The sequence below is a fragment of the Monodelphis domestica genome, chromosome 7 (genome assembly GCF_027887165.1).
Source record: "Monodelphis domestica isolate mMonDom1 chromosome 7, mMonDom1.pri, whole genome shotgun sequence".
In the NCBI taxonomy this organism is placed as follows: Eukaryota; Metazoa; Chordata; class Mammalia; order Didelphimorphia; family Didelphidae; genus Monodelphis; species Monodelphis domestica.
This window is the reverse complement of record NC_077233.1, coordinates 170890324-170904907: the sequence shown is the minus strand read 5'-3', so window position 1 is coordinate 170904907 and position 14584 is coordinate 170890324. Positions and strand designations below refer to the sequence as shown.

General features: G+C 40.8%; 1 protein-coding gene across 8 annotated transcripts in view; it reads right to left on the bottom strand.

Moving 5' to 3' along the window:
* RUSC2 (RUN and SH3 domain containing 2) overlaps positions 1-14584 on the bottom strand; it is a 103664-nt gene that overhangs the window by 47322 nt on the left and 41758 nt on the right. For 2 of the 8 annotated variants that reach the window (XM_056806047.1, XM_056806053.1), the window contains exon 1: positions 6545-11323. The exons of 3 other annotated variants lie outside the window; for them this stretch is intronic. The gene's annotated coding sequence lies outside the window, so the exon portion shown is untranslated. Of the gene's footprint in view, positions 1-4800; positions 6520-6544; positions 11324-14584 lie in introns of those variants that run through there. 3 more of the 8 variants (XM_007498805.3, XM_056806051.1, XM_056806055.1) reach the window with 2 other exon arrangements.

Below are 14584 nucleotides of genomic sequence, written 5' to 3'. Positions count from 1 at the left end.
ACTCTGGACCAGAACTAGAAGGTTGATGAGACAAAATTTCTTATTTCTTTTCTGACCTCTAAAGAAATACAAACTAGATAGTAATTTTTAATCTTCAGAAAGTTGAAATTTATCAAGGAATACAGCAGTCCTAGGAGACCCATAGGTTAGGCCCAAGATATAAATGCAGTGCTCAGGGAATGTCCTCATTACTAATTGGCCCAACTACTCATCTGTTGCTTTAAAAAAAAAAATTCCTCTCTTTCCTGATTTCCACCAAACGCTTCTTTTTTTGTTCATTATTGCAGGCCAGCATGATATAGTAAGTAGCTCAAACACTGGGATCAAGACAACTGAATTTGAATCCTAATGTGATCTGGTGATCCTCATTTCCTTGAGTATCTAGACCCATAAAGCTTGGGTCATTCCTGGTGTCAGGGATTCCCAGTTATTTCTGCTCATGAAATAATGATATAATATGATATAATATGAAATTGCTATATAATATGAATATATAATGTGAAATGCTCATGAAATAATGATAAATAATGATATAATATCTTGAGATCATGGAGCAAATAATTTCTCAGGGTCTCAGTTTCCTTATAGAGTGATATTAATATTTATACTATCCACTCCATATATTTGTAAGAAAAGTGCTATATAAATAAGTAAAAGTAATAATACTACAAAGCAGGAAAAAATATATTCCATAAAATTTCCTTTAAACATCAAAGAGAGTAAAAGCCCTTTTTTAATATTTAGTGGCAATGTAGCTATTATATGTATCACACTTCTAGAAGGTACTCAATACTGATGACTCTTTTTTAATGAGTAATAATTGCAGCTCAGATAAACCTCATTGGCTATGATACTGCCACTGTGCAAAGTCTGGTTTGATTCAAACTTAGCCAGTACAGTTCATAAAGTCAGGGGTCTTTAATCACATATAGATTATACCCGATTATAGCATAGTAGATCAGATGCATAATAATGGGGACATAAATATTTCAAGATATTGATAATGATGATAGTTATGTGTATGTTTAGTGACAGAAAAATGTCTAGGGGTCATAGAGGAGAACATTGAGTCAACAGATTTATGTCCCTGTTAAATAGCCTGATACAGGAAGCACAAACAGTAGTATGGCTTATAAAAATATTATGAGGTCATTCTCTCTTTCAGGAGGCTATAGGGAGAAGCCTGAGTCTAGGGTTCTGTTCTGTAGCTTAGGGAAACCATGTTAGGGAAGGGGTAGGAGGTGAGAGGCAGCATTAATACTAATTAAAATCTAAAGTATAAGGAGAAAACTACAAGAAAAAGTATTTGTGGACAAGATCTTATTAGTTTCTTTAGGATCCATGAGGATCTCTGAGGTCAGAGCATATGGTACAGATTAGAACCACCCACTTTCTGGTGCTATGGATTTACTACAGTTTTAGTGATGTCTTTTCCATTAAACAAAATATGCTACTTGATTATCCACAAACATGGAGATAATCTAAAAAAGTGTTTTGTTAATTTGCCAAAATGAAGTTATGTTTGGGAAATGGAACATTTCAATGGTGAAAGATCAAGATGAAAGTGGTTTAGACATCAGAGGAAGGAACATGCTTATTCTGTAAATGAGTTGGTTGCTGTGGCATGGAATGATTTTTCTTTCTTTAAAAAAACACCCTCTTATTTTCTGTCTTAGTAACAACTATAAGACAGAAGGGCAAGGGCTAGGCAAATGGAGCTAAACAATTTGCCCAAGATCACTCAGTTAAAGAGTGTCTGAAGCCAAATTTGAATCCAGGTTTTCCTGACTCCAGGCCTGGTGCTCCAGGCATTATCCAAATACCAATGAGATTTCAAAAACAAGGAATACAACTTGGTCTTTTAAGAATGAAGAATATTACAGAAGTCTAAACTAAATTTGGATAGCCTAAAAATATCTTGGTCCAGACACAAAGAATGTGAGTAAGGGAGAAAGAAAGTTTGAACTGTGACTCCTACAAATACATCAGAAAACTGAGGCTCCACAAGGGCCAACTCCAAACTTCTCAAACACAGGGACTATTTCACCTCAGCAATTAACTGCCTTTGGTTTGATAAACACTACTCTTCCTCTCCTCCTTTGGGGAGAAGTAAGGATTGTAGTGGTTATTCACATTTCAAGCTAGTGGAAAGAATTTCTCTTCATTAGACTGAGGTCAGGTTACCACTGGGTGAATGATAGTTTTTGTTTGATTCCTTGTTTGGCTTTAAAGACTATACAGACCAAGTGACCAACTCAACAACTAGGGAGAAAAGTGACCAAATAACTAAAAAGCAAAGAAAAAAAAATTTATAACTCTTACTGTCTTTTTCAGAATTGATATGTACTAAATATTGATTCTGAGGCAATTAGGGCAAGGCAAATGGGTTTAATGACTTGTCTAGGGCCACAGAGGCCAATTTTGAACCCAGTTCCTCCAGACTCCAGGGCTGGAGCTCTATCTATGTACTACCTAGCTGTCCCTAAAAAGCAACTTAAATCATGATATTTTGCCTCTGCCCATCTGATTGGGAGCTCCCTAAAGGTATGGATCATGTCTTCCCATCAGTCAATAAACTTTCCTGACTCCTACAACATGCAAAAAACTGTGGAGCTTCCAAAAACACATTACGATTTAGTTTACAATAACTAACTTGTACATGAGTGGCAAAGGCAATAGGTGTCATAGAAATTCAGAGGAAGGGTCAGTCACGGTGGGTAAAGATGACTAGGGAAGTCTTCCTGGAAGACGACATGGGTCAAGGTAGACACTGATTCTGAAAACCTTCAACTGTCACCTGTCATCTATTATCTGACACAAGACATTCATTTTATAAAGGAGGAAACTGGATCCCAGAGAAGTTGATTTACCCACTTAGGGTTATACAGTTAGCTTGACAAAGCCACAATTTGAAACCAGGTCCCTGAAATACAAATCCAGTGAGTGTTCTTTCTATTGTACAATATTGCTTCCTTTAAATCAATGACTGGTCTCTGTGTTAGAGGTGCTACTTGTAAAACAGTCCTTGCAATCTCTTTTTCCCTCCAAAGTTTTATAGAATTAACAACTCTGAGCTTTAAAGAAAGTCCTAAATTCCCTGGAAACTGGTGCTTATTCCACCAGTTTAGAGCTAATTCCCCTTGTGACTGGTTATCTGTGTTTTGACAACCTCTAAGAGATCTATGGTTGGACAGGGACAGACAAACAACAGGCACTGAGTCCTCAGTCAAGTCTTATTGAAGTCTGAATCCTAGGATATGAAATAAACTCAGGGCAATCCTCACAGTTTTGCTGATTATCCCAAGAGGGAGATTTGCCTTCTTGATCAGCTATTGAAAACCAGAACAGAAGAGTATTCTATAGGTCTGGCTAAAGGGAAAAGCCCTTCCATATCTTACATTAGCCTGCCTATCTAAACTTTGAAGCCCTAGCTAGATCTGGAGTGGGAGGAAAATATGAGGCAAGTGGGGGGGGGGGCAAAACACTGTTGTTAAACTACTGGACCCTAAGATTGCAAGTAGGTTAGGTAAAAAGGCAAGAGAAAAAAAAAATCACCTTTAGGTACCTAAGGTCACTTGAGTGTGGCAATACAATAATCTAAATTCCCCCATCTGAGGCAGTGAACCAGGCCTGGCGGCCAGCTCTTAATTCCTTTGGTTGGGAAGAAACTGCATTCTGAAGAAGGAACTGCTGCAGCAATGACCCCAGGGAACCAACCAGGGTGTAGTTATTTTGGATTCAACTCCTAGGCCAGCATGCTGAGAATGTGCAATGAGATCCCTGGTCTAAAGGACCAGTCCACCCACACCCAGATGCTTCCTCTAGAATCATAGGATCAGAGCTTGTCTTGGTATTTATCTGTAAAATGCCTTCCTTTCATTTTCTAACCTAAAGCCTCCTAAGGGGCTTACAGGGAAGGTCAGTATTTGACTAAAAGCCCTCTCTGAGCCAAACATAACACCACAGAAGGCTGTCCCTAAACTACTTATCAGCGTCCATTAGGTAGAACAGGATGCTTCCCTCAAAGAACAATCCTTAGTCCAGAGGAACAAAATCCCCTATTACAAGTCCAGCACTTTCTCCTCAAGGACCAAGTCACTACCATACATAAATCTGACCAAATTTCTAGAGGCAGGAAAAAGGACAATTCAACAAAATCAGTCATGGATACTGATCAGAGATAGTGAGAGCCAGGGAGGGTAGGCCCAAAGTCCCCGAAACCTTTAGCTTTCAAGGCTGGAAAGCAGCCATAGATGGATAGATTTGCTATTCTGAATTTCAATTGTGGCAGGAATGAATTAGAAGGCAGAGATCGGTTTTGGCCCCTTATCCACATAATATATAGATAGTGATCGCCTCATCACTTCCAACCTCTGCTCAAGGGCAGTCATTCACATCACAAAGGCAATCTCTCAATCTTTCTAGAGCAGGCTAGAAAACATCAACTATTTTCCCAAGCTTTAGGCAGCCAGGGGAACTTGGACCTTACATAGTTTGTTAGGAAGCACCTTCCTTGGGGCAGATGACCTCCAAAGGTTCCCTCAGAGCTCTGAGATTGCGGGTGGGGGTAGGTGAGGGAAGGCCAAGAGAAAGATTCCACAAGCAATGTATTTAATAAAAACCCCTACCCTAACCCTGCTTAACAATAACCTACATTCCCAGGCACCTCATTTCTGACTGCCACAATTATAAACAGAGTTCAGATAAGTCCTTGGAGACAGGGACTCAGTGCTACATAATCCCATCTCCTTCGGGGAGGAGGACCACAGGGACTTAGGCCTTAGAAAAGTCAGGGCCTACCTTGAGTCTGGCCCTAGAATGTTTTCTTCGGAGGTAAGGATGGAGAATGCAGGGGGAAGTCAGGCTTGAAGGATGAAGAAATGGTGCCTCTCAATGGTAGCTGCAGCAGGTGAAGATCTGGGAGGCAGGAAACTGCAGAAAGCACAGATCCTTGCGGGAAGAGAAGCCTTTTCCCAAGGGTGTGAGCTGAGAGGCAGAGCTAATCTTGCTCTAGAGGCCCAGGGCTGAGGCTCTCTTTTTCTGAGGAGGAGCTGGGATGGGTGGGGCAGGAACTGTCCACACCAGGGTCTTCTCAAGCTGCCTGTTTTAGGCTAGTCTCTTGCTTGTAGGGGTGCTGCTGCTGCTGCTGCTGCTGCTTTTAGGCCGGGAAAGCAAGGCCTAGGTGCTCCCTCTTTCCCCTCCCCCTAGGCAGTGGCCTGAGGCATGCAGACTGGCAAGCTGCTGCCCAATTGGTTCATGAGAAGCTCCGCTGTAAATAAAAGGCCACAGATGCGCAGTGAAGTGGGCTAAGAGAAGAATCTAGATTGGATTACACAGAGCCTGCTACAGAGATAGGGAGGATGGGAGGAGTTGCCCAGGGAGGGAGAAGCTGCTAGCATTCACTCACATGTTCCTTTCCCTCAGCACTATCCACATCTTCAGCATCAAGGGTCAACTCCCAGCCCCTCCGCCTTGCAGCAGCACTGACTACCCACAGAGATGACTCAGCCAAAGTTGTTAGAAAAGGGATCAGTGCTCCCAGGTCAGAGCCCTTTCCCAATTGTACTGTGGGAATGTTTTTTCCCCTTATCTATACTTTGTTGTCACTCAGTCAGATCAGACTCTTTGTATGACCCCATGAACTTGTCCATTCTTGGCAAGATACTAGAGTGGTTTGCCATTTCCTTCCCCACTATGCCCCCATTTTATAGATGAGGAACTGAGGCAAAAATGGTTAAGTAACTTGCTCAAGGTTATACTGCTAGTAAGTGTCTGAGGCTATATTTGAACTCAAGACTGCTCTATCTACTATACTACCTGGCTAGTTTTATCTATCCTAGGAAACTTCTACCTACTCAGTGACAGGGGGATTTGAGTGTACCTTGCTGGACATGCAGGCACCTATACTTCCACCACTTAAGCTCTGCATTTTTGTCTCAGGGTCTTTGGCAAATGGTCAGTGGGGTCCCTACTTATTTTCCAACAACCTCCCTTCTACCACCATGGGGGAAAAATAGTGCTCAGATCCCCAAAAGGCTATATAAAACATAGTTTGGAAGACAATACTGTTATGGAGCTCCCAGAGTGGTGGCAGTCTCAGGGTGGGAGGCAGGCAACACCATCAATCACAGTGTATCTGTGAGGATCAGATTAGCCCCAATCAGAATTTTAGTGTCTGCTAGAGTTTAGGATAAGGAGAAGAAAGCTGAATGGAAAGGAGTTCCTTCTTTCACCCTGCTCTTTGCTCCTATATTTTTCAAACACTGAAAGGCTTAGAAGAGGGAACCTTCTAAATGCCAGCAGGAAAAGATACCATCTCTCATCTCCCTCCTCCTCTTTAGGACAAGCAGATAAAAATTTTAAAATTTAAGTTGGTCAATCATCCTGTAACACTCCATCCTTTCCCAAACCACAATCTTTCCCCTACCAGTCCTCCAACTATTTAGACAAATAGTAAAAGGCTCTTTGAAATCCACGATTCTTTCAAGGTGTCTAAGGGTTCTGAATAGAAGACCAAAGCTGGAAAGCCCACCTCTGATATTACCTGAAGTAGAGCATGTTCTTAGATTGGCCACCCTTTTCTTGGGACCCTGAATCAGGTCCCTCCAGGTGTGAGGGAAAGGCAACAAACTCCCATTCTGGCTTGATGGGTCCCGTCCAGGCTGTTGTCTGCCCATCACAGATGCCTATGAGGTTAATAATAGCAGCTCTGATGCCAAACAGGTTGAGAAGACACTGTGGGAGGTGTTTATTTTTACACTGTGGCGTCAGCATCAAGTTCTACTGGTTATTGCCCAAATCCAGGGCAGCTTCCCACTTCAAGAGTAGCCCTGGATTTTTCTAGGGCCCCTGGGAACCAGGACAGCTGAACAGGTCTCGAGAGAAAACTGAGTCTTTCTGTAAATACCCCATGAGAAGCAGTAATGAAGTTTAGAGGCAGTACTCTCACTCAGCTTGTCCGAGGCTGAATTGAGGCCCAGCATCCAAGCTTTGCCATCAGATCTATGGTGGACCTCAGTTTGGGGAGTCATTGTTCAGGAATTTTAGTCTCATGATCTCTAGGTTAAAAGACTGTGATTGTGAGTCACATAGATTATTCACTCAATTAATATTTATGGCTTGAATAGAAAAAAAAAGAAAAGAAAAAGGTACTTTGTTTTTATACAGAAAGATCCTTGGCAGACAATGAGGAACTGTCCACAGCTGAATGAGGGCCAGCTCTCTAAGTGGCCATGACTGCAAGATGATGAGTGTTGGCATTTTAAAAGAAAAATTGGGGGTAAATCTACTGGAGACATGCTTATAGGATATCATAAAAGATAGTGGATTTTGCTAAAACTTGTTTGGCTACAACTTTTTCTCTATTTGCCCTGAAAAGACAACACAGGGAACAAACACAGAGAAGAAGTATTCCTTCATCCTGGATAGTCAGTGCCCATGAAACCATACCTGAAAACTTGTTTGCCCTCAACCACCAAAAAATAGGGCCCCCATATTCTCTGACCATCCAAAATATTGAAGTTCCATGACAAAGACATCTCTAATTCCGACCAGGTAAAGTTGTAGGGCAGCTGAAAGCTGGGGTACTGTCCTGAAAGCCAGAGTCCTTGATGATAATTGTGTACATTGTGGACACAGGGCTCCTAAGGAATGCTAAAAATGCACAGCACACCAGGCAGGAATGTAGGAATGCAGCCATGAGCACATTGGTGGTGACTCCTGGGCTTTCCACCCACAGCTGACTCACCACCAGGACAGAAACAACAAGCCAAGAATTGGGAGTAGTCTGAGGGGGTTAGAGCGCAGACACTCCACAAAGATTTTCTAACTTTCGATACACTAATACAATACAACCTCAGAAACAATCAAACTTCTTCTGTGGAAATATGGGGTTTGGTCTCATTTCTGCCTGGATGCTAGCCATGCCTAGGATAGAGGCATGGTGCCCAGCAGTAAGAGCACTGGTTTGCAAAGCAGGAAACTTGATTTCATTCTTGGCTATGTCCCTAGCTTCTCTGGGGTAACTTGGAGGCATGGTATCTGTGCTTCTGAGATCTGTCCCTGTCCTAGCTTCTTCATCAATAAAATGCAACAACTCACCAACTTCTCAGGACTTTCATCCTGATGGGGTGTAGTCTAACAAGTGAGGCAGGGCAAACTATAACTGCTGTGCATGAACCTGGCTGACTGGGAATATGGTAGTGTCCTCTACAATCTTGGGGAAGTTGTTTCCTGAACTGGATAGTCCCTCTCTTACCTGTTTGCATTTCCCTTCAACATCCTCCTTTCTCATCTTTGCTGATATGAATCCTTTACTGATCCTCAAAGATCAACTCAGGTGCCATCCCTCACTTGTCAGATCATATCTTCTCCCTTTAATTTTGTTTGTTTACATACTGCATTGTGTAAAAATGGAGATTTTGAACCCTAGACTTCATTCCCCAGAAGTCATTGGTATTTCCCAGAATTCCCTATAATCTCTCCTGAGTCTCCCCATTGGCAAGATCACAATTGGTATTTAACTGTCAGTAACACCTCCCACACTCTCTTCCTTCCTTTGCAAAGATGAAGCAAGTATAGTGGTAAGCTAAATGTGGGGATTTTAAATGGGTTAATCAGCCATGGGCACGTGGTTTTTTTATTTTGTATCTTCGTTATTCCTTGATTTCTAATGATCCTTAATAAACTTCATAAAATATATTTTTATTATTAGAGATATAATGTTAAATTTAACAATTGTCTACCCCACCCCTCAGCAAAATACAAGTCTCCTGAAATCAGGGACTTATCTTTGTATCCCTAGTGCCTCACACATAGTAGGCGCTATAGTAATATGTTTTTATTGAGGTAAAAAGGAGATGCAGATTTGGAGCAAGAGATGATGGGTACTGTTTTGGACATGTGAAATATGAAATGCAGATTGGACCTTCAGTGGAGCTATCCAGCAGGAAGTTGGTGATGTGTAACTGGACTTTAGGACTGAAAATATAGATTTCATAGGTAAACAGTGAAACCATAGGAGCTAATAAGGATACTGAGAGTGTGTAGTGAGAAGAAAAAGATCACTAGGACTAAGCCTTATGAAGGGCACCTAAGGGGGCACCTGGGTGGCTCAGTAGATTGAGAGCCAGGCCCAGAGACAAGAGGTCCTGGATTCAAATGTGGCCTCAGACATTTCCTAGCTATGTGACCCTGGGCAAGTCACTTGACTCCCATTGTTTAGGCTTTACCACTCTTCTGCCATAGAACCAATACACAGTATTGGAAATGGAAAGTAAGGGTTTTTTGTTTTTGTTTTTTTAAGGGCATTTGTGCTTAGGGAGAAGCTAGAAATATTCAATAAAGGGAAATTTTTCCAATCACCTGCTTGCTCTAGGGAAGGACTTCCCAAAGAGAAGTTTTTCCCTCACCTCTTCCTCTTTTCTTACTTATGGGTTCCAGGACATTGACTAGTATCCTAAAGCCCAGCTGACTCAGAATTTAGTAGTAGGATTTCTAAACAGATTTTGCTCAATGGGCTGAAAAAAATACACTGAAGTGAGGAAGTAGGTTTTGTTTGTTTGCTTTGTTTAGTCAGGGATTAGGCAATATTGTAGTTTGAAATCCAACATCAATCTCTACTCTTTAATGATAATAGATATTATGCCTGGTTTACCTTATTTCATATACAGTGGGAATTTAATACATGCTTGTTGAAAATGAACTAAATTCCCCAGACTCCTAAAGAGAAATGCTAGATTTGTCTTTAAGTGTCAGTATTGCCTCTAAGTGCCACTCTAATTCTATAAACTGAGAAGCCAATCTCCTCAGATTGACTACTACTTTCTGCCAGCTGAAAATCTCTGGAACAACTATCTCCTTTCAGTAAAAGGGTCCCTAGATCTTTGAGGCCTTTGCCAAAATCCCAAAGTACAGCCTCTGAAAGCCTAGGGTGAAAAAACTTCTTTCCATTTCTTTAGGACTGATCCAGAAGTCCAAGAAGCAGTTCTCAGTTCCCTCCCTGCTTCTCCATGGAGTGAGTCACCTAGGAATGTGGAAAGATCATTCTAGGAGGGTGTCTGATGGAGCAGACATTCTGGCTCATTTCTCTCATACTTCAAAAATTTCCTCTGGAATTTTGCCTCTTGCATTATCCTCCTGGAGTGCAGACTAAATTCAAGCCATCTTTGTGATTCTATTTCTGCTTTTATTTTATTTACTTATTTAAAAAAAACCCTTACCTTCCATCTTGAAATCAATACTGTGTATTGGTTCCAAGGCAGAAGAGTGGTAAGGGATAGACAATGGGGGTTAAGTGACTTGCCCAGGGTCACACAGCTGGGAAGTGGCTGAGGTCATATTTGAACCTAGGACCTCCTATCTCTAGGCCTGGCTCTCCATCCACTGAGCCACCCAGATGCCCCCTCTATTTCTGCTTTTAAACGACCACTCCCCAGCCCCATTTTACAAATCATTTTCTGGATCTTTTAGGGTAATGACCAGGAAACCAAATGTTCAGTGTCTGGTTAGGGTAAGAATAAAATGGGATCTTTAATGGAGTAGACTGGAAGTAGAAATCACTAATGCAAAAGTGCCTGAAATCCTATCTGACTGGTCACATTTACTATCATGAATAGTTTTATCTCTTTGAAGGCCTTTAAATGGAAATACAGGACAGGTCTTAGATGACAGCCCATTTTCTAGTACTGCTGTGCAATGCTCATTATAACAGAACCCTAAAAGATAGGAAGGAATTAATAATTGCTAACTCCCTTGCTCAAAAAACCTCAGTGACTCCCTATTACCTTTCAGATAAAAGAGAAAAAATCCTTAACATGGTTTCCCACAGTTAGACTTTGATATGCCTTATTTCATGTTACCTTCCTTTATTCTTTCTACATTACAGTCAAATTTGATTACTTCTGGCTGTTCTCAAAACTCAACTATTTCATCTCTCACCTCCATACATGAGCAAGTTACCCCCATTCTTGTAATGTGTTTTCTCCTTTTCCTCTGCCTTTCAGAATTCTTATCTTTCTTGAAGGATTAGGTTAGGAGAGACTTCTTAGAGGAAAGCTTTTCCTGATTCTGTATCCTTCAGCCCTTTGTTGAAGCTCTGGTCTTTCCATATTGTAATGAAAACCTAATGAGTGATCTCTCTAACATTGCAGATTGGCACACTGCTCTGAACATTACAGTCTTGTGGAGTTGCCTGAAAAAAGGAAGAGACTTGCTCAGGGCCATAATCAATTAATAAGTAATTATTTCTAGGCACTCTATCAGACACTGATATAGATTAATTCCTGCCCTTAAGTATCTTACAATTTAGCCAAATCTAGTCTTGAAGACAAGAAAATATAAATGTGTATTATATATATATATATATAAATATATATACATATATATAAATAAATATAAATCAAATAGATGCAAGTGCACTGGCTGTTTTCTGTTGACACACCTACACTGGCAATGCTGAAGGATTTTTGTTTTGGGATGATGCAGTCACCCCTTCCTCATGATGGCAGTGGATGCTGTGTAAGAGACTGACCATAGGAAGAACTGTGTATAGTATTCAGTTATCTTTAAAAGGAAAGGCAATTTCTCTGATCACTCTTTGTCTTCCCATCTATATAGAGTGTTCAGATTCATTGAGCCTCTCCTCTGGACTTCTACTGGGGACAGGCAGGGAAAAGGGTATTTTCCTTAACTCAGATAGTGTGTTTGTCTGGGTGAATCTTGTAAAGGTTAAAATTAATGGTTGGACAATCATTATATGAAAGTATGTGGTTGCCAGTATTTATTATATCTTGAGCCAGGAATGTATTTATAAATATTTACAAATAAAGAAGAGAATTGTGAGGGGGATAGAGAAGTTATCTATCCTATCAACCTAAATGTTTTGCTCCAGGTCTGCTCAATCCAGGCAGAGATTAATTAGCTCTCAACCAGAAAGGCTGGTAGTGAGTAACCACAAGGCCTCCTTCAAGATGGAAGCTAGTCTCTCCAGAAGCTAGGAAAGGGGTCAGCCTTTTACTTATCAACAAAGTAATCCAAGAGTCAGTCCAAGTAGAAGCCAAGCGCTGAACTCACCATCCAAGCCATAGTCTCTAGTGAAGCTCTCTTGAAGACTATCTAAAACTATCTCCAGAAGACAATCTTTTCAGACTATCTTCTCAAAGAGAATCTTCCTTGAAGGAATTCAGGGCTTGCTTTTTATGGTGACTTCTTGTCCCTTCCCCTCTTCACAGGGGCCAATCACAGTTTCCAAATTGCTTAGCACTGCCCAGGGGGCAATGTCTGGGACTTCTCACCTTCTGAAGGTTAAATTTTCATCAAAAAGATTCACAGATTCCCCATGACTAAATTTCCAAGGGTGTAAATTCTCTAAGTACCTTGCTAGCTTCTCACCTAGTACTAAGTAGGTGTTTAATCTTTTGCTGATTCAATTCAAAAGTTAGACCAGGAGGAGTTAATCCTGTCTTCAGTCTAGTGAGGTACTAAGTAGGGATACTTAAGTTAGTGTTAACTCAGGATAGATAATAAAGAAATCCCTTTCACAATCTGAAACCATATCTCAGCTGTCTTTTCTGCTTTGAGCTTTTTTCTCTGAGTACTGGTAACCAAATTGTTCTCAGCTTGGCAGGATTCATGGGAGTTTGAGAGATACAAGCTCCTGGACCAAGATAATATTTGCCCAGTGGGAAGTGATTTTTCACAATTTTTTTGGAGATGACCATTGTCAGGAGGCTATGCCTAAACTAGTCTTGCCAGAATCAATAGGGCTTCATTGACTTGCTTAAACAGTACAGAGCTAAGATGAAGATGGTATTCCTGTTTTAACAGTTTCAGAAAGTGTTTTGAGTTTCAATGTTTTAAGTATCATTCTCCTACGGGAATATAACGACAGTTATGGGTCATGTTTTATATGTCAATGCACACTTTTGAGTTATTTGCACTTTATTATTTCTTTTGTGGTAGAGGAAATAAATAGCTGTCCCATACCTCATCTATTTTATATACAGAGTATGTTTCTAGAAAGGGACCTGTTAATCCCTTCTGGGGAAATCTTACACATAGTAAATAAAACCTAAGCTTAAAGAGATTTTCCCATAGACTCTGAACTTGGAAGTGCAAATTTTACTTTTACTTAAACCTGCTTAGTCTTTAGAAATTCTAACAACCAGGAATGTATACACCCCTACTTAAGGATTAAGTGTTGAGGAGGATGGCCTATGGCTACATGTGCTAGCAAGTGACAAATAAGAAACAACTGACAGACCCCCTGGGCTGTCCTAAGTCAAGCTTAAGCTACCATTGTTACATGTGAGATGCAGGAAGTGATGTAAAGAATGGTCTATATATTTTGCATCACTTCTTCTCTCCAGCCTCTTTCACAGAGACGTTGGGCTTTTTCAGCATTGGGAGCTCGTGGCAGCATCTTTAGTGTGCTTGGTGAGTTGTTTAGGCTGATTCCTTTTTTCCTTTACCTCTTAAAACACTATCCTCATCTTGGAGGAGGCCTCATGGCTGGAAGCCAAGCTAGACTGAGAAGGCTCCTTGGCCTAGGCCTCTGAACTCCTATCTGGCTTGCCAGAGCAGTCCAAATTCTTTTTCTCTCTCTCTTAATTTCTTCCCTCTATTGTAATTAAACCACTATAAAAATCCCAAACTGACTTGAGTATTTTATTGGGATTGAATTAATCCCTGGCGACCACTAGTATAATATATTCAGTTAACAACCCCTAAATTTTACCCTTAACAGAAGGAGTAACAGAACACAAGAAGAACCTGATACCCTTTGTTAGGAGTTAGGCACCCCCAGAACTGAATCAGGTCCTTGTGATCCCAATGCAAGGTCTTCTTACTGGGAGGATGTCTCAGGTGTGCACAAGTACACACATGCATACACATACACATGCACACACATTCCATTTGGGGGAAGGCACTATTAATTAGCTGGAGTGATTATAAAGGTTTCATGTGGAAGGTGATATCTGATCTGAACCTTAGAAGACATGAAGGATTTTAAGAGGTAGAGGTGAGGTACATTCTAGGCATGGGAGGACAGTGAGTGGAAAGTCATAGAGATGACAGACAATAAGAAGGCCAGTTTGGCTTGACTACAACTGAACAATAAGGGAAGTAATGTGTAATAATGCTAGAAACAAAGGTTGGGATCAAGTAGTAAGGGCTATATATGCCAAATAGAGGTTCTTAAATTTAATCCTTGAATTGATAGGGAGCCACTAGAGTTTATTGAGTAAGGAAGTGACATGGTGAGACCTGACCTTAAGGAAAAATACTCTGGTGGCTGTGTGGAGGATGGACTTTGAGGCAGGGAGACCAATCAGAAGGCCATTATAATAGTCCTGATAAGAGGCAATGAAGAAGTGATTGTGTGAGTGTAAAAGAGAAAAAGGCATGGATGTGAGATGTATCTGGAAAATGACTGGACATGTAGGATGAATGAGAGTAAGGAGTCAAAGGTGAAACCAAGATTTTGAAACTGAATACCTAGAAAAATGGTATGTCTTCAATACATAACCAATCAGAGACAGTCCTTGAAAGCCAGGTCTTCATGATTCTGAGTTCACTCTTTATC